Here is a 26,331-nt window from a genome sequence, read left to right on the forward strand (position 1 = left end):
TCCTGTGTGCTTAGGTGAATGGCATGGGGGCGGCTCTGCGTGCGGCAGCCGCTCTGTGTGAAGCCTGTGTGTGTTTGCAAAGGAGCCCAGATGGACTGGCCCGTGGCTGTGTATCTGCGACCTATCGCCATCGCCTTGTGTGTACATGAGCTATGCACATCGAGGGGAGAGCGGAGATCAAAGCATGCGGTCGAAATGAGTGCAGTTCAGAGCATATCGATTGCAGTGTATAGAAAGAAGAGACATGGGCGCAGTGTGAAGAGTTCAAAGGACAGACACTACATATAGTACAGAGTCAATGGAGTGCTGCATTGAGAGGATGGTTTATAGAATATAGCACATAGAATACAGTGCACAGAGTGCCTCGTCCAGAATGTGCTATAGGGGGTGTACATGGCTCCTCAGAGCTCCTGGACACTTTGAAAATGATATAAGGGTGCATTAGCGCCCTGGGTGGGGGAACCAGCCAATCAGGTGGCTAGGAATGCAGGCTTGAACTGCCGGTGTAAGGCCATGTTCCAAGCTGGCTGATGGTCGGCTCCCCCTGCTGCCATCTTCCCCCCCCCCCACCCGCCGTCCCTTTTTTTTCCATTAACACCCCCCACTCTCCCCACTTACCTTATTTTGGCACTCGCCACCACAGCCGGACCTTCCTCTCAACTTCCCATGGGGGCCATGTTGGTAAAGGATTTTCTTTCCTACAACGATATGCGCGTGGCATCCCATTGTAGGAAGGAAAATCCTTTTTTTTTGTTTCACCCCGGGTTGCCGCTTTGGTAACCCAGGGTGCTAATGTCCTTATGTTCCTGCGTTCCAAGGGCAATACCGGGGGTTAACGGCCCTGGGCCCACGTTATGGGCCCTCACTTTGCTGGGGCCGTTAACTGGGGCCGCGGGCCGTTACCCCCCGGTGTTGCTCGTGCAACGGGTACATAACGCCACAGTATACATCCCAGTAACGTGATACATAGACTAGCCTTTCCATTACAGATGATGCAGAGCAGAATGTTGAGCGCACATAGGATACAGTGCATTCTATTGCGCATAGGTCCTAGAAGCAAGTGAGTGCCAGGATTGTGTTGGTTAGGTTTCTTTTATAGAATACAACCTATTGCATATACATTTACAGAGAAGCCAAAGAAATGCCTGTTAAGGGTAGAGGAGTGAGGAAATGCTTCTCTGCGCTATATCCAAGAATCAATGCCGTTAATCTCAATTATTCAAAAACTGAAGTTGGCTAAAGGACCTCAAAGGTCCCCTTGGCTCTTGCTTCAGCAGCTTTGTTGTCTACGCCTCTGGATGGTGTGAATCTGAGGGGTCACATGGCCTCATTGATTGAAGTGTTATGACTGCTGCCCAAGTAAGGGGTCCAAAGCTGAAGGCGATGGCCCCTAACAAGGGCAAGGGTCACCTGTCACACAATAGAGCCCAATTGTAAGGGCTCCAAGACTATTAGCACTTGTGCAGGGGGAAAAGGGAAGCCTCGCCTGCGGCCTTCTGTGACAGAGCTTGTCTGTGTCTCCTTGACCAGTGCCCATTGAGTGGACCTCACAAAAGGGAAGCTTGGAATGCAACCTTTGTGGTATTCAAAGCTTGCTGATTGGCTTGATGGCTGGCCACTGTGAGGTGAGCAAAGGAGAAGCATAGAATGCAAGCATCTACTTAAGCAATCAATCCAATCGGAAGGGGCCTCTACTGGTCAGGTAATGCCCGGGGCCTTAACCTGAGCCCCAGGGCATTATTCGACTCAGTAAATCCCTGGCTCGACAGGGTTTCTTCCTATTAGGGGGGAAGCGCCGGAAACATCAAGTGTCCCAGGCTCCGACTTCGGACCAGGCAGCGTCAGGGAAGTGTGACAGGGGTTAGGGTTGGGAGAAGTGGGTGCAGGAGGTGTGAATGGGGTGTGGTGCAAGGTGGCAGGTGTCACGGGAGTACTCACCTGGTGCCCATCTGAGAAGACAGTGGCCTCTCACTTCTGAGGAGGCTCCGAACTCTGGACTTACTATGAGGAAAAGACTGAGTTCCGGGCTCCTTGATTGGCTGGGAAGCTGTCTGCACCTCCCCACCCCCCTTCCAGGTTGCTGTTGGATAGAGCCTGGATTCCAGATTTGTGTATTGTCTAAAGAGAAGAAAACATGCTCTAATTTGTTGCAACGACTGATAAGGGATGCAAGAAAGAACATATGCAATACTAAACAGTTCACGAGGTAAACAATGTACTGTCCAGACAAATGGAGTGATAAAAAGAACTAAATCATCATTGACAGTAAATAATGACCGAAGATATCCCTAGCCAGGATGCAATATGGTTAGCCTCCCAGAAGAGTTTAGGGATACGGTTTTAGAATAAGGGTTTATGAAACGTGCCCAGTAAAGTCTAAGGTGCTTGAGGTAGTCGAGGAGCTTGCAGTAAGGGCCTTTTTGCAAGTACCCACACATCACACTGTTAGAATTGTCTCTCTCTAACGACACAGGCGGACAAAGAGATGCCTGCCACGTCTTATTAACTGAACGGTATCCTGTGAATTTTCTGACAGCAATTACTTTGAATACCACTTCCAATGTTGTAGGGGGTGGTTGGTTAAGGGGTTAAAATGGGTGAGGAGGTGCTTTGGGCAGGAGTGCTAGTGTAGGGGAGGGGGATTGGTGGGACCCCCCAACATTTTTAAAATGAAATTTGTAGTAAATTACTTTGAAGTAATTACCGCCAGAAACATGACATGGAACCAACCGAACGGTCTTGGCACCCCTAGCAGTCAGGCACTTACTAGATCAAAGTAAGTTCATGGTAGATCAACATGTTCTCATGTTCCAAGTCAGGGGACAAGACTGTCTCATCCTGGCATCTTCTCAACCCTTTGAAGGACTCTTGGCCCACTCTTGTTTTGGGGGGGGGACAAACGTATCCCAATTCTACCTCAAGCTGTGGTCCCCAGTTGGCACTTTCATTAGTTGAAACGACGTTTTGATTGATGTCAACTCTTTGCCCTAAAAATCACTTATCACCATTCACCCTTCAATGGAATAAAATAATTTCAGGACAGAAGAGGCTAAACAATGATTTTAAAAACTGCCTCCCACAAATTGGTACATTTGTCCTACTCGTGTCCTGGCAGAGTACTCTGATACGCAGGTTAAGGCGAGAACCTGTCTCTACAATATTAGTGATATCCCAAAAGGGCACGGCTAGGATGGAAGAGCTGCCGGGTTGGGGGTCGGGGGGAGGGGGGTAGGGCTCATTTGGGGGCACTACATTCAGTTAGAAGTTTACAAATGGAGGGATTCCCCTGCTTGAGGGGCCAAGTTCTTGGGGGCGTACAGGAGATTAAGGCCTTTTTCAGTGGCCCTCTCGGAACTAGGGCTCGGGGCCCCAGCACAGGCTCTTTGGTCTGCTGATGCATCCTTTAATGGGGTGCCTTTTTTAATTTTTTTTTCTCTGCCGTTACCGCTCGATGCAGTGTCAGGAAGAGTAACATCCCCCCTCCCCCCACTGCCCCCCCCATTTCAAGTCATCCGTTCATATGAAAGCCACTTCTAATCAATGCAAGTCTATTTCACTGCAGGGCCGTCTGACCGAAAATTCACACACGGGATGTAAATAACTCGATGTCATTTCAAAAGAAATAATCGTAAAAAGGGCAGCAGGTGCACATTTAATATGTCCTAAAAAATTGGATAAAAAGAAGGAATACAAAAATAATAAAGACGGATGAAATACAAGTGGAAGAAGAGGCCAGTAGAGTCGAAAATGGTGCGACGGGATTCCCCCAGGTGGGAAAGAAATGAGGGGGAGACATTAAAAAAAAAGAACAACACATTCCCACATTTTGTGAGATGACTTTTGTTGAAATGTCATAAAACAGCCCATGGAAGCAACTAGAATCACCAAACCAAAGCGCAGTGTGATGTGTGGTCCTCTCTAACCAGCGCTTAATTTGTAAGAAAATAAGTGCTAGGGCGCAAATATGTTCTAGCACGCCTGTGACACACCGGAGTAGTGGACCCCACGCGTGTCAGCTCCATACAGATCCAGCATACTTGGGGCTAAAGCTGCAACTCCCAACAGTACATTGAAGGTGACGAATGATCTGACTCTGATATATTAGTTGGGACTGGAAATAACGTAAATGTTTAAGTGTTTCTTTATAACACATCATCGTTAATATTTTTCTCTAATTCTATCAGTGGCAAGTGGAACATGTTGACTCTCTAACCCCTGACAGAAGAGCAATCATGCTGTCCTCCTAATGCGAATCAATGGACAAATACAGGCCTTGTCTTTAGTGAACGTATGAAATGTCCTTTCAAACACTGCAGTAAGGTCTTCTTGGATAGCTTGTCACTTGTGACAGGCACTCCTCCTTGACATTGGCCTTCCCACTGACCTTGTCCCTGTATTGAGGCTGCTCACTTGTGACTGTCCTGTGGTTGCCAACCCACCCTGCTGTGGCAGTGCTGCTGGTTATTAGGTTAGGGGATTTGTACCAATGTCATGCAGGATGAGTGGAGCAGTGTGCAGGCCCAGGTAGCATGAGTGACCAGCAGTGTCACCTTGCAACTCATTGTTATTCATAAAATTAGCCATGAACTGCCAACCTAGGACACACTGTTGTTGCTTGTTGTGTCACTGACTGACAATTAAAATGATAAAGTTGCTAGAATGCCACATCTTAATCAAACTGGGCTCAGAAATAAGTGCCAGGGCCCAGCCCGGGCAAGCACCCTCACAAATTAAGAGCGGTCACTAATAGGTCTTAGGTGCTTCTGAGCTAATCATTCTCCCATTTCAGTTCCTCGGATCTCTGAAAAGGGTTCAGTTAGGGGGCTCAGCAGAGGACTGGTCCTCTCGCAGGACACAGGGACAGGGTCTCCCAGATAGATTCCTCGTTCACGCCTCGGATTATTTTGAGCCGTACAGATGAATATATAAGCAGACAAAGGGACTGCATTATTTGGCGCACCCTGTTATATCAGTTGTGCGTAGAAAGTAGAAAGACATGGAAGTTGTAGATTGAGATCACTGCTGGACCTGGTTTACGGTACTCCTAGTCTGCTGCCACCTAGTGCCTCACATATGCAGTGCATGTTCTGGGCACCATAACAAATGCCACTTTAGCTCATGGCTTGCTGACTCACACTTCAGCCGGGCTGAAGATACGCACATGCATTCTTTACAAAAGTGCAGAACATAAAAGATGTGATGGCAGTGTGTTCAGGGCAAATACAGGGCAGAGTTTAAAGTTACAGGGTTACGGCCAGCAAATAATCTGCGTGTCCTGAAAAAGGGCCCTGGCCGATCCTACAGCATTTAAAAAAAACAGGGTATGTTATGAAACTTGTATACTGTGCCATTTCTCCACTGTAGTGATTTCTACAGCATAATAAAGGACCTAGGGTAGCTCTCAAACCGTGATACAGAGAGTACAGGTTATGGAACCCAAGAGAGCATATCCATTATATAGTGCCCCATATACAGTACACGATCAATACAGTTTGGGTCTATTTGACCTAATCACATTTGATCAAATTTATTTGACCTTTTTTCAGTCTAAAATGTGGGGGGAGACTCCGCCCAGCCCCCTGCAATTGCCCCCACTTCCCTTCAACCTAATCTATACCCTTACCCACCCCCATATACATATTTAATTAAATGTGACTGAAAACAAGTCAAAAAATGTGATCAAAACTTTTAGGTCAAATGTTTTTAGGTCAATTATGCTAATACCGATCCATACTATATAGAATACTAGGAATCCAAGAAAGCCATGGCATGTGTTACAATGAGGCAATCCTAGACAGCTGCCTAGTGGCAGCCTCTTCAGAGAACATCCAAGGTGACACGCCTGACCCGCATGCTAGGGAGGATTCCACAAAATGGCACATCACCTGGGACAGCCAAGACCGTTTGCACAGGCCGGGGAGACAGTTCAGAGAGTGGGCAGGATGGCTCCATCCCGTTCCGAGTGATCCTTGCAGCCATGTCTGTATTATGGCTAATACCCAAAATGTTTGAACACACATACAATTGATGCAGCACCAATGAGCAGTGGTGAAATTTACTGATGGCACAAACACTGTGCTGTCCATAGAACAGTATAAGGGGTATGCAGTGTCTGGTTGACTTCAAATGACACAAAACTGCATGCATTTGGAAGAGCAGCTACAAACACGTCATTACGACAATACTAGATGACAGCGTGTGGGGAGCTGCCTCTATCTCTACCTGTGGTGTTCACCAGGGGTCTAACCTCTCTCTCTGGCTGTTCAACCAATACCTGGCACTTCTTGCCCACTGCATTGCCACTCTCTACCCCAACTTTCAGTGATATGTGTATGGCACTCAACTCATTTTCACGCTCCCTTCTGCCACCTCCTCTCCTACTCTCATCTCTGTCTGACCGCCATCCAGGAGTGGTGTGCCGCCAGTGATCTCTGCCTTATGCCAGTAAGACCATGATTCTCCTCATCGCCACACCTGCTCTCTCCTTTCCTGTCACTCTCTGGCCGGACTCTCTTAGCCCTCTTCCTGCTCCCACCTGTGAGGCTAAAAACCTCTGGGTCATCTTCGACTCCACACTTTCATTCTCTCCTCACATATTTGACATCTCTAAGAAGACACACTATCAGCTGCACCTCCTCAGAGGTATTCTTCCCTTCCTCTCCTTGCCCCAGAAGCTTACTGCCTCCAGAGCTCTGGTTCTCTCTAGGCTGGACTACTGCAACAACCTCTTTCTAAATCTGCCTGCCTCTACTCTCTGCCCTCTGCAACTCATCCAAAACAAGACTGCAAGACTTGTCCTTGGCCTCAAGCCCAGGGATCGTATCTCTCCTGGACTGAGACCTCTGTACTGGCTCCCAGTGGCGGTGGCGGTGAGGATTAAGTTCAAAACTCTCTGCATTGTCCACAAGGCCTTCTGGGGCCTGGCACCTCAATACCTTCAACTCTCTCTCCTAAATATCTTCCTTCTCGAGCTCTGCTCTCATCCGCCTCCAACTCCCTCAGGGTTAGTCGCTTCTCCAAGCAGCGAATTGGTGGTAGATCTCTTCCTTCGGCTGGGGCCTTCCTCTGGAACAGCCTCCCTGCCTCTCTGAAACTTGAGGAGAACCATCTCCGGTTCCGAAAGTACCTGAAGACCATCACCTTTGCTTCTGCTTTCTCTCCTCTCCCCTGCTGATCTCCTGGCTGAATCTGATATTGCACTGGTTTACCTGGCTACCCTCTGATCTCAAGCCCAGGTCCCCTCCCCGCCAGTTGCACACCTGCACTGCACCCCCTGGCAACCCTTGCACTCAGGAGACTGTTTCTGTATCGGTGGTCAGTCATAATTTCGAGAAGAAAAAAAACGAAAGACAATAATGTCGAAACAATAATATCGGAAAAAAAATATCGCATTTTTTAATTTATTATATATTTATTTTGGGGTCCGGGAATAAAGAAAATGGGTAAAACAAAAAAAAATTTAAAAAGGGGGTTTTGGGGGTGGGGGAACCCCCCCCATTTCGAATAAAAAACGTAATTAAAAAAAATGAAACCTTTTTTTTGATATTTTTTTTCTCGATATTTTGACTTTCGAAATTTTTGTTTTCAAAATTATCCCTATAAACCTTCTGTATCCCTACAGCCCCTACTAGCACTTACACCTGCACTGCCACCAGCTGGTTGCACTTTTATTTGCTATCTTTATTTATTGTCTTTATTTGTTTTACTGTTATCCTATGTACTGCACTGCCCCCTTCCCTGTACCCCTGCACTTTTCCCCCTACCCCTCGCCCCTGCACTTGTGCAATCTCAATGTCACCGGGCCTAGTAGGATCGTTGTCTCTGTCTTCCCTCTGTTTCCCCTCCCCTCCCTTGCCTTGTTGCGCCTTGATACACTTATGAATAGGCGCGTTATAAATGCCATATCATATCCCGGCACTGCTGAGAACTCGCCAATCTGCAATTGCATGCGACCTGCAGAGACCGTACCAGACAGAGAGCGGACAGGGAGACAAGCGGACGCTCCCCGGCGCGCCTCCTGCACACAGGTCTGCGGCTTGTGTCCACATGGGACATTTAGGATAGTGGAGACTCTTAAATACAAGCCTCAGCAGCTGCAGCAGTGAAGCAACAGCTGTGAACATACAAGAGACGTTATTCTCCCCCTATTATTGCAGCAACCCACCTAATGTTAACTGTCATTAAAGCCTAAAATATACAATCCTGTGTCAAGTCATCTGTGCCCCACTACACAGCCTGTCCAGTTTACTTTTTATAGCTGCACTTATTTGCAGTTTAGACATAAGGATTTGCCCAGATACACTCTGTATTTGATGGAGTGTTGTAAGGTTACTCCATGACAGCTGGGCACTCTACTTGGGCCCTAGGATTTGCTTGTACTTCGGCTTTATGTTAGTCCATTATTTTTACCTGGAGTGACCCAAAACTACATCACTCAGAATGCAATTGATGGGAATGAAACCCTACGTCTGGGGCAAGGTGTTACTGGCATACACCTTTAAAAACACTGCAAGACGTGTCTGAAAGATTGCAGAAGAAAACATGCGGGTGAAAGTATGCCTAATATGAGTTCATTCCTGTTATATTAAGCAAGTAGCGTCTTCTATACATCTCAGATTGGAGCGTGTCCTCTTCCCCAGTGTGCTGTGCAGGGCGGCCATATTTGAATGGTTTATCAAGCACGTCTCGTGTTCTTTGCTTGGTCCTGGATGCTACCTAAAAGGAAAAGACACTTAATGTTTCCCTTTATGAATGCTATTCCTAACCATATGGGCCTGATCCAAGTACTCCAATTTGTTTGGATTACTTTGTTCTTATTTGTGCCTTCCCATACTCTCCTTAGTTCCATAGTTCACTAGTATTGATACTCAGAATCTCAGAGTCTTCTTCTCCATATCTGCTGTGACGAGTATCTTCAAATGCTCCTTAATGCACTGGCGTTGTGGCTATTAAACAATCTTAAACAATTTCTATGTCACAGCAATTAAAAATGAAAGCATTGGCAAATTCACTACTTTTGCATTTTCTGTCGGCATACGATAAGCATTTGACAGCACTGCCATAATGGTACTACCTGGCCATAACATGGCAACAGTTGGCAAAGGGTGTGAGCGCCTTCGTATATGATAGCTGTGCCTGGCAAATGCCTATCTAATGCCTAAAATAGATCCAAAACTGTTGACTTTGCCAATGAAGTGGCTGAAGGCACACTTACATTATATATTTGTATTACAGCAGAAGGAGATTTACAGCTGCAATTAAGTGATTCTGTTCATAGAAATAACAATGGCAGTCCCATAAAAGCTCATAGTTCGATTTTGCTGCATGATAGAGCTGGCTCAAGGAGATCCTTGGAGGGTGTATTTTGCATGTGGAGGAGTGGCTAGTGAGTTGGAATGCAACCGGGATTAACATGGCCATGCAGAGTCAAGGGGTGGATTACTATCGAAACATCACCCTAAAGCTTTGTGTCCCTGGTCACATTCCATATCCCTCCTATCTGTATTCTTTTGCCAATAGTTTTGGCTTGTAGAGTCACCTAACAGCCAAAACTAAGAAGGGGGGCACATCCACTGAACTGTGCAGAACATTCCCTGTACTCACCCACGGCACTGTTGACTATACAAAGTCTGGCTTGGGCATTTTCAGGCAATTTCTTAGTAAAACAGGTACCTAACCCCACCCTTACGTGTTGTGTGTGTGGGTATGCGTGTGGTTCTCGTTTCACGCCCTGATTAATTATCATAATCTTCATTACTCGGAGTCCAAGTCTTCCTCGCCAATGAGTCTTGTGATCCTGAGCATATCACACTTCCCTGTAACTCACAGTACACACATGTGTAATGTAAATATGGAAACACCATCTAAAACGGTACCACATAATACTGTCCAAAGTACATGCCCCCGCCACCCATTCAGGTTCTACAATCTGATCCCAGCCAGACCCCAGCCAGACCCCACGCACCCTGCTCTGCTGCTGCTTGACTAGGCTACAGTGTATGTCAATATATTTAAGGGAAGAGGCGTCAAGACATCTATGTGTAGTATGTACAGAACTGGCAGAGGCATGGGGCCATTGGAGCAGTAGGTTGAAGAAGTGAAGTTTCTAAACTCTGAATCGTTTTGACTAAGGATTCTGCAGGGGGAGACACTGGCTTGATTTTTGAGATTATGCATTTTTCAATGACTGTGTAAAATATTTTTTTTTCTGAAAAATGCTTGTATGTTTGAGATTACGACAAATGTTCTAAATTCTAATTTGACATACTTGAAGGGAAGGTTTGGAAGACCGTTTTAGCCCTCCCAAAGTCTACACGTATAAGTGCCATCAGGTTGGAACTGGGCCCAGTACATAAAAAGATGCTTGTCCTTGCACTCGAAAAGAATGGCGGCCGATGGATATTCCCTTTGCTCTTATAGGAAAGATCTGCCAAAGGGCAAATTGGCCCACTCTTCATTCTTGTCAAGGTTTCACAAGAGATGCGTGAACTTTGCCAGCATGATCTCACTTGCTTCCTCAGATCGTGATTATGTAAAAAAGAGGACGATCATTGTTTGGGACAGAATCAACGACCACAATGGCCTAAACAAATTGGTATTGTTCAAAGATAACCACCATTTGTTCACATCATCGCGCAAGTTGAGATCCTACTTGCAGAGGTTCCCCTCCAAAAAACATTCTGATCTCTACCTTAAATTTCGCCTCAGCCTTAAGCCACGTTGGAAGCTATAGGGCCAGAGCTGGGGATACCGAGAGCTATGCGTGCGTGCCGGATGTGGGGAGTAGTTCCACTCGAATCATTGCCCCATCTGGTATCAGGGTGCCCCTTCTTTTTGGACCTGAGAATTAGTCACTTGGGGTGCTTCTTACATTCAGCGGCCCTAGTCCTGACCAAACACCTGTGGGTAAGGCTAATGGTTACCTCTGCCTAAGCCCAAGCCTTAATAATAGCTTTGCCAACACTCACTGAAAACATGTTCCAGGGTCTGGAGAGCAGATGGGCCGGGGGGCAGCTTGGCGGGAAATGTGGGATTCGTTGTGTGCCTAATGACAGAAGTCACATCGAGGACGCCTGGCTGACTGCATTTCAAATTCTAATCAAGTTGATGACATTGTGTGTGCATTTGGTTGCATTATTTCATTTTCATTTTATTCATTTGCTTTTATCTACTTAAGTGTAAAAGTTTCTTGTAAAGTGTTAAACACTTTTAATTTAAAAAATATTAATAATTTAGATGTGTAGTAGCTGGATGTATGTACGTACACATGTCACGAAATTGTATGCGGGGGGAGAGCCCCCACGCCCACCCAAATATTTGTTACCCACCCACACATAATTGCAGTGAAATGTGCAGCAAAAGCCTAGTCATTTTCGTCCTCTGTATTTTCAGCTTCGGTATTTTGGTATGATACCTAGTAGCTTGTTTTTTTTTTTATTACGTTACATATTGTGACGTAATGCTATCTGCGAGGACCTGCTAGCGTCAGCTTTTTTGATTTCGTATTACAAAACGATGCCTGAAATTCTATCTAATAATCAGGCCTCACCTTTGTAAATGCTCCATGCTAAAAAGTATAGTGCACAAGGGCACCCTTTCTTGGACCCTGTCTACTGACACAGCAGCAGTTGCCATGTAGTTTGGCCACCTCCCAGCAGCAGCGCAAGATGTTCTGCTGAGACTAAATGCATCTTTAGCAGCAGTGGGGCGGTCCTTCCAAGGTGCTCCAGCTGATTTGGGTTGCCACATCTGCTTCAGAGGGGCTAGCAATCGACACAATTCATGCCTGCTACGGGAAGGTACCACCCTCCAAAGGATTTCTTACTGGCATGTGTAGAACCAAAGTTATTATAAAATTCATATCGACCTTTCTTGGAATAAAACAAGGGACCACTTTTCAATTAAAGAAGCAGTTTTTAATTTTATATAACTGTGTCTCTAGTGGGCTTGGTGGGACCTTGATAAAAAAAATTAACATAAAGCAATATTTGGTTTGATATAGTGTTCAATGGAGAGATCCAGTTTTAATTGTCTAAAACCCATTTCATGCCTTTATTTTCCAGACACCCTGTCCAATGTCAGAGATTGTGTGTTAGCCTTTCTGGGGCTGGGGTCCTTTAACAACCGGATGTTGGCCCCAGCCCTAGAAACTTCCTTTGTTCTTGGCTAGGAAGGCATGCCATAGTCCCAGGAGAACAAGATCTGCCCACAGGGGGCCGTGTCAGAGTCTCTGCTTCAAGGGGAACTCTACCCGAACAATAGGAGAGTCACACCAGGAGAAGTGTTAATAATACTAATATTATGTGGGTATTTTTTGAGCGCTGACCTGGCTTTGGGAAGCAATAGATCACTTTACAAGTCATGGGATGAAGTATACGGCTAATATCAGTGAGAATAATGACTGGAGCATAATTTTATTTAAGGCAGATAAGAGGAGTTGGGGAAGTGGGTGGCACAGGAGAGAAGTTCCAAACAACAGAGCGCTTCCAAGATCGTGCCAATTCTTAGGCCATCCATCATTTCTGTTTCCCCGCCCTGCTTTCTGCAGACAAAGCACTCTGGGTATGACATCGGAAGACAAAGACTCTTATCACAGCAGCTTGGAGTGGCCTCTTACAGCAGGCTTGCAATGGATCAATCCACTGAGTACAATTGACTATATAAGGGGTTGGCCCCCACTTGAAAGAACCGTCTTTGGACTTCAGAAGAAGATGAATTTAACCTGAATCTCTATTAGGATATAGCCTGGCCAAAGTCCTCTTACACAGAGATGAAGATAAGGCCTTAGAAAATGGAGAACGTCCATTACCTCACTCACCGCAAAGGAACGTTCGTGGTGACATGTTCTGTGGACAAGGTCTACCTGCTGTGTGAACACTGGAACCAAGATCCTGCTGCCTGGAGGTGACAGCCCTGAACGTATTCTCTGGCAACCTTCCTGGCTGGAAATGGCAGAACAAGGACTTCCTTTATCACTGGAAGCCATGGATGAGTTTCCTCAGCAACCCAGGAGTCAAGAAATAGCTCTGAGCTCTGTTTGCCACCTTGATCTGCTTTTAAGCTAACCAGCCTCTTGAGTCATTTTCAAGCTACTGCCAGCCCCCTAGAGTTGCTTCGGCCACTCACCAACTTTTGACGCAAATCGAGCCATCGAGCAGCTGAATTAACCATCACCTGCCTGCGCTACAGCTGTTTTTGAGGTGATCATTGAAGAACCGCATTGCATCACTGGGCTTAGTCAAACCTACTCAACCTCTACCACATGCCAACTCGACCATCCCCTGCCTGTTCCTCCCCCAATTTGAGTAGATCATCACTGCAGGACTAGATCGCATTGCTGGACCATCTTGACTGTCTCAATGCACTCAATACGTTAGACACTACCAACTCAACAGTCTCAATGCCAACCCAACCCATTGCAATGCACCTAGAAACTCTCAGGCACTGACTTTGACTGGTTCACCTGCTTCCTCACTAATAGAGCACACTTTGTCTCCATGCCCCCTTATTGATGCGACCCCACCACAGTCAAGTATGGGGTCCCACAAGGTTCCTCGCTGTCTTCACTCTTTTTCAATCTATTTGTAGAATCCCTTGAAGAGACTCTTAGCAAATGTCCACCAATATGATGAAAACGATGCACAAATATACTTCCAAATATCCCCTTCAAACCTCCAGTCCCTCAAAATCTGTCTCTCCACCATCACCACCTGGATGCCTTGCATTTCCTCAAACTCAACTCGTCCAAAACAGAAAATCTCCTCATATGCGCCCCCCTCGACCTCGACCTCCACAGGCCCAAACCTGACCTCAGCTCTTGGATCAAAGAACTTGCCACAGACAACGCACGCAGACCTCTTCTGTGACAAACCTGAAGGTGTCTCACTTAGTCCCCGGGGATCTGTCATCCAGATGGCCAGGACACAGCTATCGCTATTGGATCCAGTTCCAGGGGGTGGACCCCAGGAACTGGATCCACTGGTGTGGGAGGGTCCCCTGGATGGGGGATCCTCGGGGAGTGGTAGTGGTACACTGACGGGTGAGATGTGGTATCGCCCTCCCTATAACACCTTTTCCCCCTCCTTCCCCATAGGATACTCAGACACTCTACCCCCCTTTTCTGACATGAACACTTTTGCATATCATGAAAGATGATGGATAAACACCAGAGCTGTTTACCTGACATGTCTCACTACAAGGGTCAGTCAATTGACCAGAATCACACACATCTGATGGCCTTTTCCCTTCCCCACAGGGATAAAAGGTGGAACACGGGAGCACAATACGAGCAAGGCAGACCGCATGAGGAGAGAGCTAACTTGCACGGCAGTTCAAGAGGAGGAGAAAGACAGCACAAATCGAGAGGTTGACAAGGAGAGAAGCAATCTTGCCCTTTCCGAGCCAGGCATGTGAAACCTCCACGGAAGGAATCATAAGACTCGAACAATGGACAGCTTGTGTTGCAGCAGATGGCAACGGTACACGGGGCCCTCTTCTGCTGATAACCAAGCTGGGGAGCAACACTTGCCACCGTAGTACCGGCCTTGACTCCAGAGACAAGAAAGGCCAAGCCGTTCATCACAGCCGGTGAGTTGCGGCGAGAGCCGATAAGAAACCAAACTGCGTTGAACGAACGTGGCAAGCGGCTAAGTGTAGAAAGTACAAAAAACTGTTGATACGAAAGGGGAAAACAAGCTACAGAGGAGTCAGGCACCACGTGGGTGCTCACTCAGGAACCTCTGTGTGACTACCCTGTTGTTGAAACTACCATTAACAGAAGGCCTTGGGAAAGACACGAAAGGGGTTAAAGTGGTCATACTGCGGTCTAGTAAAATCCTCTGTACAGTTGAAACGCTTTGACCAACAGATGATTGTGAAGCTAAGGGAAGGGAATCCCACATCATAAGAACTGTTCAAGAAACTGTGTAATTGGCAAAGTTGGCAAGTGTGAACCCGACGGAGGGATGCCGACAAAGGTGGGGTGAAGCCAAAAGTCCCAATGAAAGATGTGTTGAAAACAGTGAACCCGGCAGAGAGATGTCTACAGTGAACTGTTTAAAAAGACATTAAGACTTGTGAATCTCACAGATGAGCTTGTGTTGAAAGCCGACAGAGGGAAGGCAAACAGTCGAGAGGAGTTTGAGCCCAGAAGAGGGGGATCCAGAGCTGAAAAGCTATCACCCAATGAAAAAGGCCGTACTGAATGCGACGGAGGGAAGGCAAGCATTCAAGAAGGGTCTGAGCCTGGAAGAGGGGGACCCAGGGGTGAGACGCCATCACCCCACCAACGTGTGAATGTAGCAGAGAAATCTTTTGAATGCAAGCCAGGGTGAACTCGATGGCGGGAGGCTGATATTCAAGAGGGTTCTGAGCCGGAAGAGGTGGACCCAGGGGTGAAGAAATATCACCTCCACTGCAATCAGGAAAGAACTTTTGTTTATTATTTTTAACCCATCAGAGAAAGAAATGTAACTACCGAAGGTCCTGATATTGCAAATAACATTTTGGTGGATCTGAGCACGGAAGAGGGGGATCCAGGGCTGAAAAGGCATCCCAAACGTGCAAGCAGAAAGGACATTTTGTTTGTTATCTTTGCAATACATCAGGTCCTCAGAGGCAAGAGACTTTTTGAAGATAAGAGACTTAACCACAAAGGCTCTGATAGCTGAGAGCGGAACCGTTGGCTCGTGCTGGGAAAGCTCGAGCATGTGCTGTGCTCCGGAGTCCCGCCTTGTCCCGTGCTGAAAACGTGTGGAAGGGAGACCCTGACTACCGCATCTTGAATTATTATTTGTAAACCATTATTTCTTATGAACCTCATCCCTCACTCTTTATTTGTGTTTAGCGTAAGGATTGGCAAAAGGATTTTCTTAGTAGGGGCTCTTTTATTTTGACTAGACGCCACTAGGACTGCCTTATTATTATTTGATGGTCATAGTTTGCTCTCATCTTAGATTTAGGTTTAGATTAGGTGTTTTGCCAACCCGCATATACCGTTTAATAAACACCCTTGAACTGTGATCACTTGTGTCTATCTTTACTGTAGCCACCATGAGTTCCTTACACTTTTCACACCTGTCAAATCCCTTGGTTTCACCATCGACCTCTACCTTTACTTCACACACCACATAGCTGCTGTAACCAAAACATGCAATCTACAACTAAACCTATGCAAGCTAAGACACATCCTTCCCCCCTGGACTTTCACACCTCAGTCCAAGCACTGGTTCGTCCAGGCTGGACTGCAGTAATTCTCTGCTCTCCTCACTGGACTCCCCAATAGCACTCATGTCCCTCTACAAGCTTTCCAAACCGCAGCCAGCAGTGGAACTCATCCTCCCCCAACATAAATATTCACACGTCTCCCCCAGCTCTTAGCCAGCTCCACTGGCTCCCTGTGCACCAGAGAATTGCATTCAAAGGACCCTGCATTCTAGACAAAGCCACCCACCTCAAAACCCCACCTTACCTTCACGACAAACTGAAACCCATCATTCAGACAAACAGCAGACAAGCTAGACAGCATATAAGCCTCATTCCACTCTGCAAACTAGCATGCACATAACAACACGCATTTACCCAGTGGACACCAGAGCATGGAACACTCCACTGCTTCACATCCACACTACACCCTCCATCACCACTTTCTGAAAAATCCCCAAAACATACATGTTTTGCCACACATAATCTAGCCTCTCCACCTCCCCTGCTCTCGCTTATCTGTCCTAAGCTTCCTATCCTGTCCTATCCTGAAAACATGATGTACCTTCTGTTTCACCTCCCACCTTATAAAGCTTTATACCATGTAAGGTACCCGAAGACCCTCCGGTTCTGGCCTGTGCTGAACACAAATTCAAATAGATAGAAGCCTGACTCGATGCTGTCGAGACGAAAGAACAAACTTCGAAGGTACTTGTAGTGGTTCTCTCCCCAGACCTGCCTTAAAGTGCTCTAGTGTCATTGAAGACTCCATTCTTACCTTTTTAAAGACATCTTCATTGAACTTGAACATTGCTGCTGAAAATATTCCCCGTCTACCCCGGGTGCCTCTTTCATCAGAAAGTCTGCATATTCAGGGACTCTCTTACATGTATGGCTTATAGTGTTTTTGATTAGTGTGTTTGCGTTTTTTATGGACTCTTAATTGGACATTCTGTATCCCAGTACTGGCGATATTTGCAATCTTCATTGCTAGTTCACTTCCCTTCTGCACAGCATAGCCTGCCCTCAGCCCCTGGTACCTTAAAAAAGTGACAGAGGTATGCCTCTTCCAGCTGATCACTGCTAGTAGTAGTGTGGGGCTGGGCGGGAGTTTATACACCGCTGGACTCGTGCAGAGCAGTAGTCATTTTGTGTTGCATACATTATTAGTTGCGTGGTCAGAGGTTAGGAAATAAATGTTAAGGCATTTCTCTACTTCTTTTGGAAAATCCACGATCACACTCTTACTTTTTATCACCCAGACCATCCTTCCTGTATGGCCAGGGAGAGTGTTGTAATGTGTATCTTGGGTGAGGTGATGACATCACTGTACATGGAATGTGGTGATGTCAGTGTGAGTGGAGTGTTGGGATGTTTTGCTCTGAAGCTGGGTTCTATGTTTTACAGTTGAGAGATATGCTGGCTTGAGGGGACATGCCAATGTTGTTCCTGGCAACTATACTACAATAAACCTACTTGTAACTTACCTGCTGGTCCGGGTGTTGCTTCAGGTACCTAGTTACGACACTTTTCGGCACACAAGCCAGTGTGCAGGTGCTTATGAGGCGCTCAGCTCACATGTTGGTCTGCAGCCATGGAGCAGTGGGTGCTGCTGTGTGGTGTGGCGGCACACAGGTCGGTGTGCGGAGTCCCTGAGGTGCATTTGTACCTCATTCTCACAGCTGTCCGGGCAGGCAGCGCTGTGAGTTGGCTCCGTTCTGTTTGCAGGACCAGTGTGAAATCTTTCGCATGTTGGCCGGAGATGCGATAAAAGCAGGCGTCAGGACTGCGATCGGTGCCAAGGATAATGGTGGCGAGTTGAAGAGGCGTGTCGGAGCAGAGGTGACAGTGCTCTCTAGTGGTTTCGACATCCTGTGTCGTTTGCTGTGGAGGAGGGTGTCCGGGATGAAGTTTCCTGGTGCCGCTGAACCTGGGGATCCTGTTTCCGTTCATATGCGGGGGAGATGTTGCTCCGTCAGTAACTCAATGCAAATGATGACGTGGCGTTCCACGTGTCATTCTTTCCAGCACGAGAGGCTGGAACGCGGATGTAGTGTCCACCAATGGATTGAGTTCGCATCAGAGGTCACGTTTTCCCCGTCGTGTTATGCATTCCAGCGTGAGCTGCTGGAACGCAAGGAAGGACTTGCTGTGTTACGAATACGCAGCATGGGGAAAGGATTTCAGTTTGTCCTTCGGTTGTTGTTCGGGGATTCCATCTTCTGGATAGGGCTGATGTCGTCGATTCGTCTGATGGCATGGAAAGGGCACTGGTGGACAAACACGGGTACTCCGCTGATAATTTTGATCTTGCATCGAGGAGATGCAGCGAGGAGGATTTGAGGTGCTGCAGCTCCATCAGGCCAGGTGCAACAGAGGATTTGGCAGTGGTCTGTGACCGGAGTTGTTGTGCTGCATGGGCCTTGGAAGAGTTAGGCCCGAAGTCGCAGCAGCTTGATGTGGGGAAGAGGACGTTCCTGTTGATGGGGAACTTACTTGACTAGTGAGATTTCATTGCATTACCGGTTGTGTTTAGGGTTGTGGTTATGAAATGCAATTTTCAGTGCGACTGAGATTTTGTTTAGTGTTTTTGCATTAAAATGCCTAAAATTGCACTGTCTTTTCATGTGTCATTATTTGCAGGTGGGACTGAACTTTTTGGGAACTTGGACTTGTGGGTGGAGGTACTCACATGTGAAAGACCTTTGGGTGATGGTCTGGACATTGTGTTCTAATGTGTTACAGCCTAACATTGTTTTTGCAGGTCGGGTTTCTCACGGACGGACTCGTGGGTGGGGTACTTGCGGGTTACATATTTTATTTTGTGCCAAAAGAATTTTTATGTAATGAATTGCTGTACTGACAATTATTTTCAGCATTATTCCTGCAGTAACATTTGACCGCAATGGTGTGTTTTTGCACATTTGTGTCACGATATTTTATCTGTTGTGCCATGTTGCTTGTATCGCTGTCTATCTGGTGTCTGCAGTGAGGTGAACATTGCAGTGTGAAAGATGGGGGTCTTTAATTACATTGTGGCGTCCTGCATTTGTGCAGGTGGCGGGGACTGGGTGTCCTCAGTGGTGGCATGGTGTTATGTTGTCCAATTTGTTGGTGGCACAGTTAGATAGGGTATTTCTTGGGGTGCTATGTAGGTATTGTTTGTCCCATGGTTTCGTGGTCAAGCACATTTCCCTAGTGTCTTAAATGTTGGAGTGTTGAGGGTTATAGGTTAGCTCCGGGTGGCAGTTGTCTTGTCGCCAGTGGAATGTGGTAAGTTGGTGCATTACGTGCTGGCCACACGTGTATGTAGGGGTTTGTCTGGTGGTGGTTTTTGTGGAATTTCCCTTGTTCAAGAAAGGAAAGGAGGGAGAAGTATTGTAATGCGTATCTTGGATGAGGTGATGACATCACTGTACATGGAATGTGGTGATGTCAGAGTGAGTGGAGTGTTGGGATGTTTTGCTCTGAAGCTGGGTTCTATGTTTTACAGTTGAGAGATATGCTGGTTTGAGGGGACATGCCAATGTTGTTCCTGGCAACTATACTGCAATAAACCTACTTGTAACTTACCTGCTGGTCCGGGTGTTGCTTCAGGTACCTAGTTACTACACAGAGCACCTTTCTTTTTTGCTGGCCGTGTTTGTGACGCTCTAGTGTCACATCTCAGTTAGCTATCTTGGTTGGCTTGCTTTTGGTTGTCTCAATAACCAGCTTGGGATATAGCGCCCATTCCCAAGCAGCCACATAGCCCTGCACCACAGTCATCAGCGTTTGCCATCGGTATTTAAAGGATAGTTCCGGGACTTTTTTTTTATTGTCCCTACGGGTCGGCCATGTGTTTGTAAGCATAAATCGGTAGATCGTAGGAAACTTTCCTATGGACCTTACCCGACTTTTCGCCCATTATCGCACTCGAAATCAGCCTCCATTTTGTGATAATCCTATCATTCCGCCGCATCGACCTGGCTCACCTGCCTTTGCGGCACTAAATCAAATCCCCCGCCCCTGAGCCTGACATCAGCAGACGCGTACTGCCCATTTCAAGCACGTCTCGTGTCAACAATCGCTGCGCCTCAGCTATTGACGTGTTGCCATGGAAATGGCAGGACGCCTCTTTCCCCAATAAGTATAAACAGACCGTTTCACAACATACAGCAGCAGATTTTCGATTCCATTCCTCTCTCTGTGTTACTTTGAGTATTCTGTGACTCGTTTCAGTGCTCTGGTCAGCTACCTTCGCCGCTTGTAGCCCGTGTGAACACCTGTACCATCTCTGTAAATTATTTTACTATCTTTACCGCACAATGGCCACAATAATGCCGTATATGTACGAGCCCGAGTACACCGAGGAGGAACTACTGGAAAGGCAAGCACGCGAAAACGATGGGGATTCGGACGGCAGTTGGGAGGACCAGTCAACGGATGAAGAGCCTGGACCATGTCGCATGGACGGCGTCTCCACCTGGTGCACGTGCAATCGGTGCGAGCTAATGCCAACTGAGGAGGAGAACTGCTGCTGCCGTGAAAATTCCGGGTGCTTGGCCTACATTTCGGAAAGCGAGCAAAGTCTGCAGGAAGGCGAGCAAAGTCCGCAATGCATCACCGAGCTGCCAGAGTTCAGGGAAGCCTGCCTCTCACGGACAGTGTTGAGGATGATGATGGTGCTTATGCACGAACTTCGTGGCACTGTTCGTCCGCGTAATCCGAGTAACGAGTAAGTATACTCTGTTTGTGATGTCAGTGATGCCACCACTATTTCATGGTCGTCTCCCACATATAAAATTACATTTACATATCATTCGAACGCATGTAAATTGGTTCCATATAGTGCATTTTCTAGATATAATTTTTTTCTAAGAAAAATGACATGTGTTACCTGAATCGACATTGATAAGAAAGTTTGGTCAGTTTAATACAGTTTGCATCTTTTTTTTTCACAGGTGGTACAGGCTGGTGGCCTATCGTTGCTTCACTTGGTGGCTTCACGGGAGGCTCGGACACCGCGTTCGGAGAGTAATACCTGCCTGTGCGGTACTTGCCATTAGACAACATTTCCCCAGTGACAGTGGACAATACCGCGGATTTTCCCTCGATGTGCTGCAACCTCAACTTTACAATGTGTAATGTTTATTATTTATGTTTAATTAAAATCTAAAATAAAGCCCAACATATATTTTAACAATGGTTGTTTTGATTTTTTAAATGAATCTAGTGTGTCTCCGTTGAATAGCCTTCCAGTGCCTTGTCTTGTCACACCACATGTCTCCGGCCAGCATCCTCCCTCACGCTGGCCGCACACCTTCAATCCACATAACCGTTGAACCCATATATGCAGCAGTCATACATATATTATTTTGTGGGTTGGCATCAAGCGTTGGCAATAAAAAGCTGTTGGATTTTATTGATACAAAACATGGTTATAGGTAAATAATAAATATGGTTGATCATAATAAATCCTCTTTTTGGGCACCGGGTACAGAGATGACCCCCATATATTCTCCTGGGAGGGTGAGGTATTTATAAACTCACCCCCCTGCCTTCCATGTAGTAGATCCTGCAGCCATCCTCTTACATTCAGTTAGATGGCCTCTCCTTGGTGAGGCCCTGCGGCAAACGGGTCTTGTCTGCACGACCACCGCCCCGATCCACCCCCCGCCCTATCAAAGGCAGTTCGCACCAGGGTACTTGCGCTGCTGGCAAGTGGAGCTGTCAGGGAGCGATAAAGGCCAAGAGGTGCCAAAGACCATGTACACTTCAAAGTGGTCTATAGAGCATGGGTTGTTGTTCCCATGTCTACCTCCAGACCCCGTGTCTCCTGCCAAGCATCCCCCCTCACGCTGGACGCCCCCCTGCAATCCACATAAGTGTGTCTCCATTCACGAGTCTTCCTGTGTCTTGTCTGCACGACCACCGCCCCGATCCACCCCCCGCCCTATCAAAGGCAGTTCGCACCAGGGTACTTGCGCTGCTGGCAAGTGGAGCTGTCAGGGAGCGATAAAGGCCAAGAGGTGCCAAAGACCATGTACACTTCAAAGTGGTCTATAGAGCATGGGTTGTTGTTCCCATGTCTACCTCCAGACCCCGTGTCTCCTGCCAAGCATCCCCCCTCACGCTGGACGCCCCCCTGAAATCCGCATAATGCCACGACATATACACGTCATTCATTCACAAACACACCCCTGTTTCGAATTCTTTATAACCCACTTCATATTTCTAATGAGAACTTCTTTGCGCTTTGCTAGTCAACCCGTGAAGGTGCTGGTTATCTGCTCTTCGTCTCTGTGAACTTCCGTGACCACTTTGAGCAAACTCGTCAGTTTGCAACCTGTGAACTGCTCCCTGTTCTACGACAAGAAACTACTCTGATCCCTGCATCTAACTGTTTGTTCGTCAAGGTAAGTCCATGTACCATAATCATTTTGCGTCCAATTTTTTAATTTATATCTATTTGCTAGTAGTCATCAAATTGCATCCATGTTTTCTTTTCGTTCACGACAGTACATGCAAGGAACTAGTCACATGTTCTGAGTTTAGTCAAATTACTTTTTCTATTTTTTGAAAGTTATTGAAATACTTATCCGCATGTGAATAACGTGTATAGTTCCAAGAACCAAAACGGACCTTGCATTGAACCTTTTATGTGTCATTTAATGTTTTAACACATTGGTATTCATAGAGAATTGTTGATCTTTACTTTTCAGAACTTTCCATAATGCCTGCCTGTTCCATTGGCGGTTGCCCTTCGAAGACCCATAACAAATCTGAAGATACTATAATGCATGTTTTCCCTAAGACAATAGATCAGATAAGAGAATGGGTCCGATATTGCGGATATCCAGCCTCTGAGCTAGAAAGTAGAGTCCTTGAAGTCTTTGCGGACAAGAGGGGTGATCGATACCGCATCTGCAGCAGGCACTTTAGCCCAGACATGTACTCCACATCATTGCTAATAAAGAAGAAAACACCGCGAGCGAGGCGAAAATTGCTCTCAACCGCTATTCCCACTCTATTCGTCCACATCCCTCCACTGGTGAGTCAAGTTTACGTATTTGTCTCTCGGCCTTGCGGTAGTGTGTAGCATTAGCTAACAATAATTTCCCCATTTATGTATCCACTCAATATGAAGGCGGAAGATTCTCCATCCGTGTCGTTATTGCAGTCATCAGCCACTTCAAGCGCCTATCGGGTAATCTTACTTAGCTATTCTGACACTGACTTGTTTTAGGCATGTAAATCAATAGTTTTAATTGATCGTGTAATCATTTTACCTAATGGTACACCACAGTACTCGTCCTCTAGTCTTTGTTTTCAGTTATAATTATTGTTATCCAAAATAATGCAAGTACTGTCTTTCAGGGAGATGCTGAGGAGTCCAACGCATTGACGACAACCGTAGATGTCACTCAGATGCTCGAGGTACGTTTCCGGACAGTTCCATCGATGGAGATCATCAGATCTTGCATTCTTGTAGCGTGATTGTTACACACAATGTTTCTTTCGTTTTTAGCCATTGGTATGTCCTTCTGTCGTCGCCCTCCTATGTGTCTTCTTTTTTCAATATTGTGTTCATTACTAATGAAAGTCCTATGTTTCAGGGAGTCGATGGAGCATTAGTCCAAGAAGAAGGGGGAGCATGCAGTTACGGGTCGGCGCAACAGCTTGCAGAAGTGTGCACCGCAGTTACAGCGTCCCTTGATGTTCTTATTCATTTCGAGGTATGGATACTGACAGATCAATCATGCGAGATCAAATGACGTGATTACATCCGCTATACTTCCTTCTTTATTAACGCAAGTACTATGTTTCAGGGAGCTGACGGAGCTTCTTCAACAAGAACATCACCCCTAGTAGTTGATGCAGATCTCTGGGTGGTGACACTTCCAACGATGGAGCAAATCGAATCATATTTAGATATCCATTATTTATTTTAGACAACTGATCATTTGTGCAGGTCTATTTAGATGAGCCGTTGACGCCTGCAGAAAGTTTATGTTCTTTTAAACAAAATAGAAAACCATACTAATGCAATTACTGTGTTTCAGGGAGTTGCTGAAGCGTCATCTTCAATAATATCATCAATGGAAGTCTATGCGGAGCCCGAGGTATGGATCTTGACAGTTCAATCTAACTAGATCAACAATGCGTGAACTATTGTCGTTTGAATGTTCTACACAATGCGTTCATTCGTGTTTTGCTATTGAGATGTACGTATGGGTATTGGTCCCCAAGTACATTTTGTGTTTTCAATATTATTATACATACTAATGAAAGTTCTATGTTTCAGGGAGTCGATGGAGCCTCAGTGAGTGATGGATGTGCTTATCATGAAAATATAGTCGTTGCAGCGCGAGAGGAAGTGGAGACATGCACACACGAGTCGGAGCAACAGCGTCCAGATGTTGAATTTCTAGGCAAGAAAGTTTCAAAGAAAAGAAAGCAAAAGAAGGTTAGTGTCCTGTTCACTATATTATGTTGTCTTTCACTGTCAATAGTTCAATACTGTAAGTTGTGTTTAAACTGAACATCCCTTTTCTAATCTGTCCTCTAGTTGCGAGTGGGTGTAAGAACTAGATCTACACAGACAGTGAAGCGAACGAGAGATGTTGCTTGTCAAACCTTTTGGCAGGGACTTGAGACTGGAGATGCATCGTGCCAATGGGAAGAATATGAAGTGATTGACAACGGAGCTATACCACCACCAGCCATTGATAGTGAATGTCCTCCTGGTAGTTTGGATGCAGTCGGAGATCAATTCACAGAATCCACACCCGCAAAAAATAAGAGCGCGCGAAAGTTGAAGACATTGTTTTTTTCTCCCATCTCCGGACAAGGAACAGATGTTGCAATGGAAGAGAATGAAGTGGACGACAATGAAACACCATCAATATCACTCAGCATAGCGGAAGACGATATCAGAGATTGTACCTTTCATGCGAGTGACATGTCCTCAACGTTACAGGCCGAACCAGCTGGGATGCAGAGTGACAGTATAAGGAAAGAGGCCAAATTCATTGTATTCGATAGCTGTTTGATGGATATTATTATGATGATGAAATGTGGGCATTGGGTTGGTGGGGAAGTATGTGGGGAGCCATTGATTAATGTGACTCGTGCAATTCGAGGCACTAACCTTAAAATACATGCCACCTGTACACAATATCATCCGTTCGCATGGTCTGCACAACCCATGCTGGGGCAACTGCCAGCAGGCAATCTACTTTGTGCAGCGGCCGCACTTTTTAGTGGTTCAAGTTTTAAAAAGTTACAGTATTTCTTTCAGTTTGTGGGAATCCATTTCATTGCGAAAAGTCAGTTCTACAAATACCAAACCGATTATCTATTTCCAGCCATCAGCGAAGCTTGGAGAATGGAAAAAATGTCAATGGAAAGTACATTCGCGGGCAAACGCTTCAGGCTAGCCGGTGATGGACAGTGCGACAGCCCAGGATTTTCAGCCAAGTACTGCACCTACCACTTTCAGGACATGGAAAGTAAGAAAATTGTGAGTTCGGTGGTCGTGCAGGTGTCACAAAGTACATCCTCAGTGGCCATGGAGAAAGTTGGCTTTGTAGCATCATTGCAAGAACTACAATCGCGGGGAATGGTGATCGACCTGATAGCCACGGACAGACACGTTTCAATTGCCAAGACAATGAGAGAAGAGTACAAAAATATAAATCACCAATTTGACGTATGGCATCTTGCAAAAACAATCAATAAAAAATTGTCGGCTGCAGGAAAAAAAAAAGATATGCAAGGTATTTCACAGTGGTCCAAGTCAATCAGCAACCATCTTTGGTGGAGCTCAAAAACATGTGAAGGGTCGTTGGAAATTCTACTGGAAAAATGGCGGTCAGTAATGTTGCACTGTAGCAACGTACATCGATGATCGACAAATGAGCATTTCCACAAATGTGAACATGGCCATTTGTCCACAGAGGAGGCACGGAAGAAGAAGTGGTTGATTCCTTCATCACCCACTCACAAGGCCATTGAAAAGATTGTATTTGATAAAACTATAACAAGAGATTTGAGGGGACTCACGGAATTCTGCCACACAGGAGATTTGGAGGTGTTCCACAATATGTGCCTAAAGTACAGGCCCAAAAGATTGCATTTTGGCATGGA

The 26,331-nt window shown here is 46.2% G+C and overlaps 1 protein-coding gene across 3 annotated transcripts in view; it reads left to right on the forward strand.

Moving 5' to 3' along the window:
* RGS19 (regulator of G protein signaling 19) overlaps nucleotides 1-26,331 on the forward strand; it is a 395,346-nt gene that overhangs the window by 66,171 nt on the left and 302,844 nt on the right. The gene's annotated exons all lie outside the window — the stretch shown is intronic.

Source organism: Ambystoma mexicanum, chromosome 3p, assembly GCF_040938575.1.
Source record: "Ambystoma mexicanum isolate Mex_15411 chromosome 3p, UKY_AmexF1_1, whole genome shotgun sequence".
Classification (NCBI taxonomy): domain Eukaryota; kingdom Metazoa; phylum Chordata; class Amphibia; order Caudata; family Ambystomatidae; genus Ambystoma; species Ambystoma mexicanum.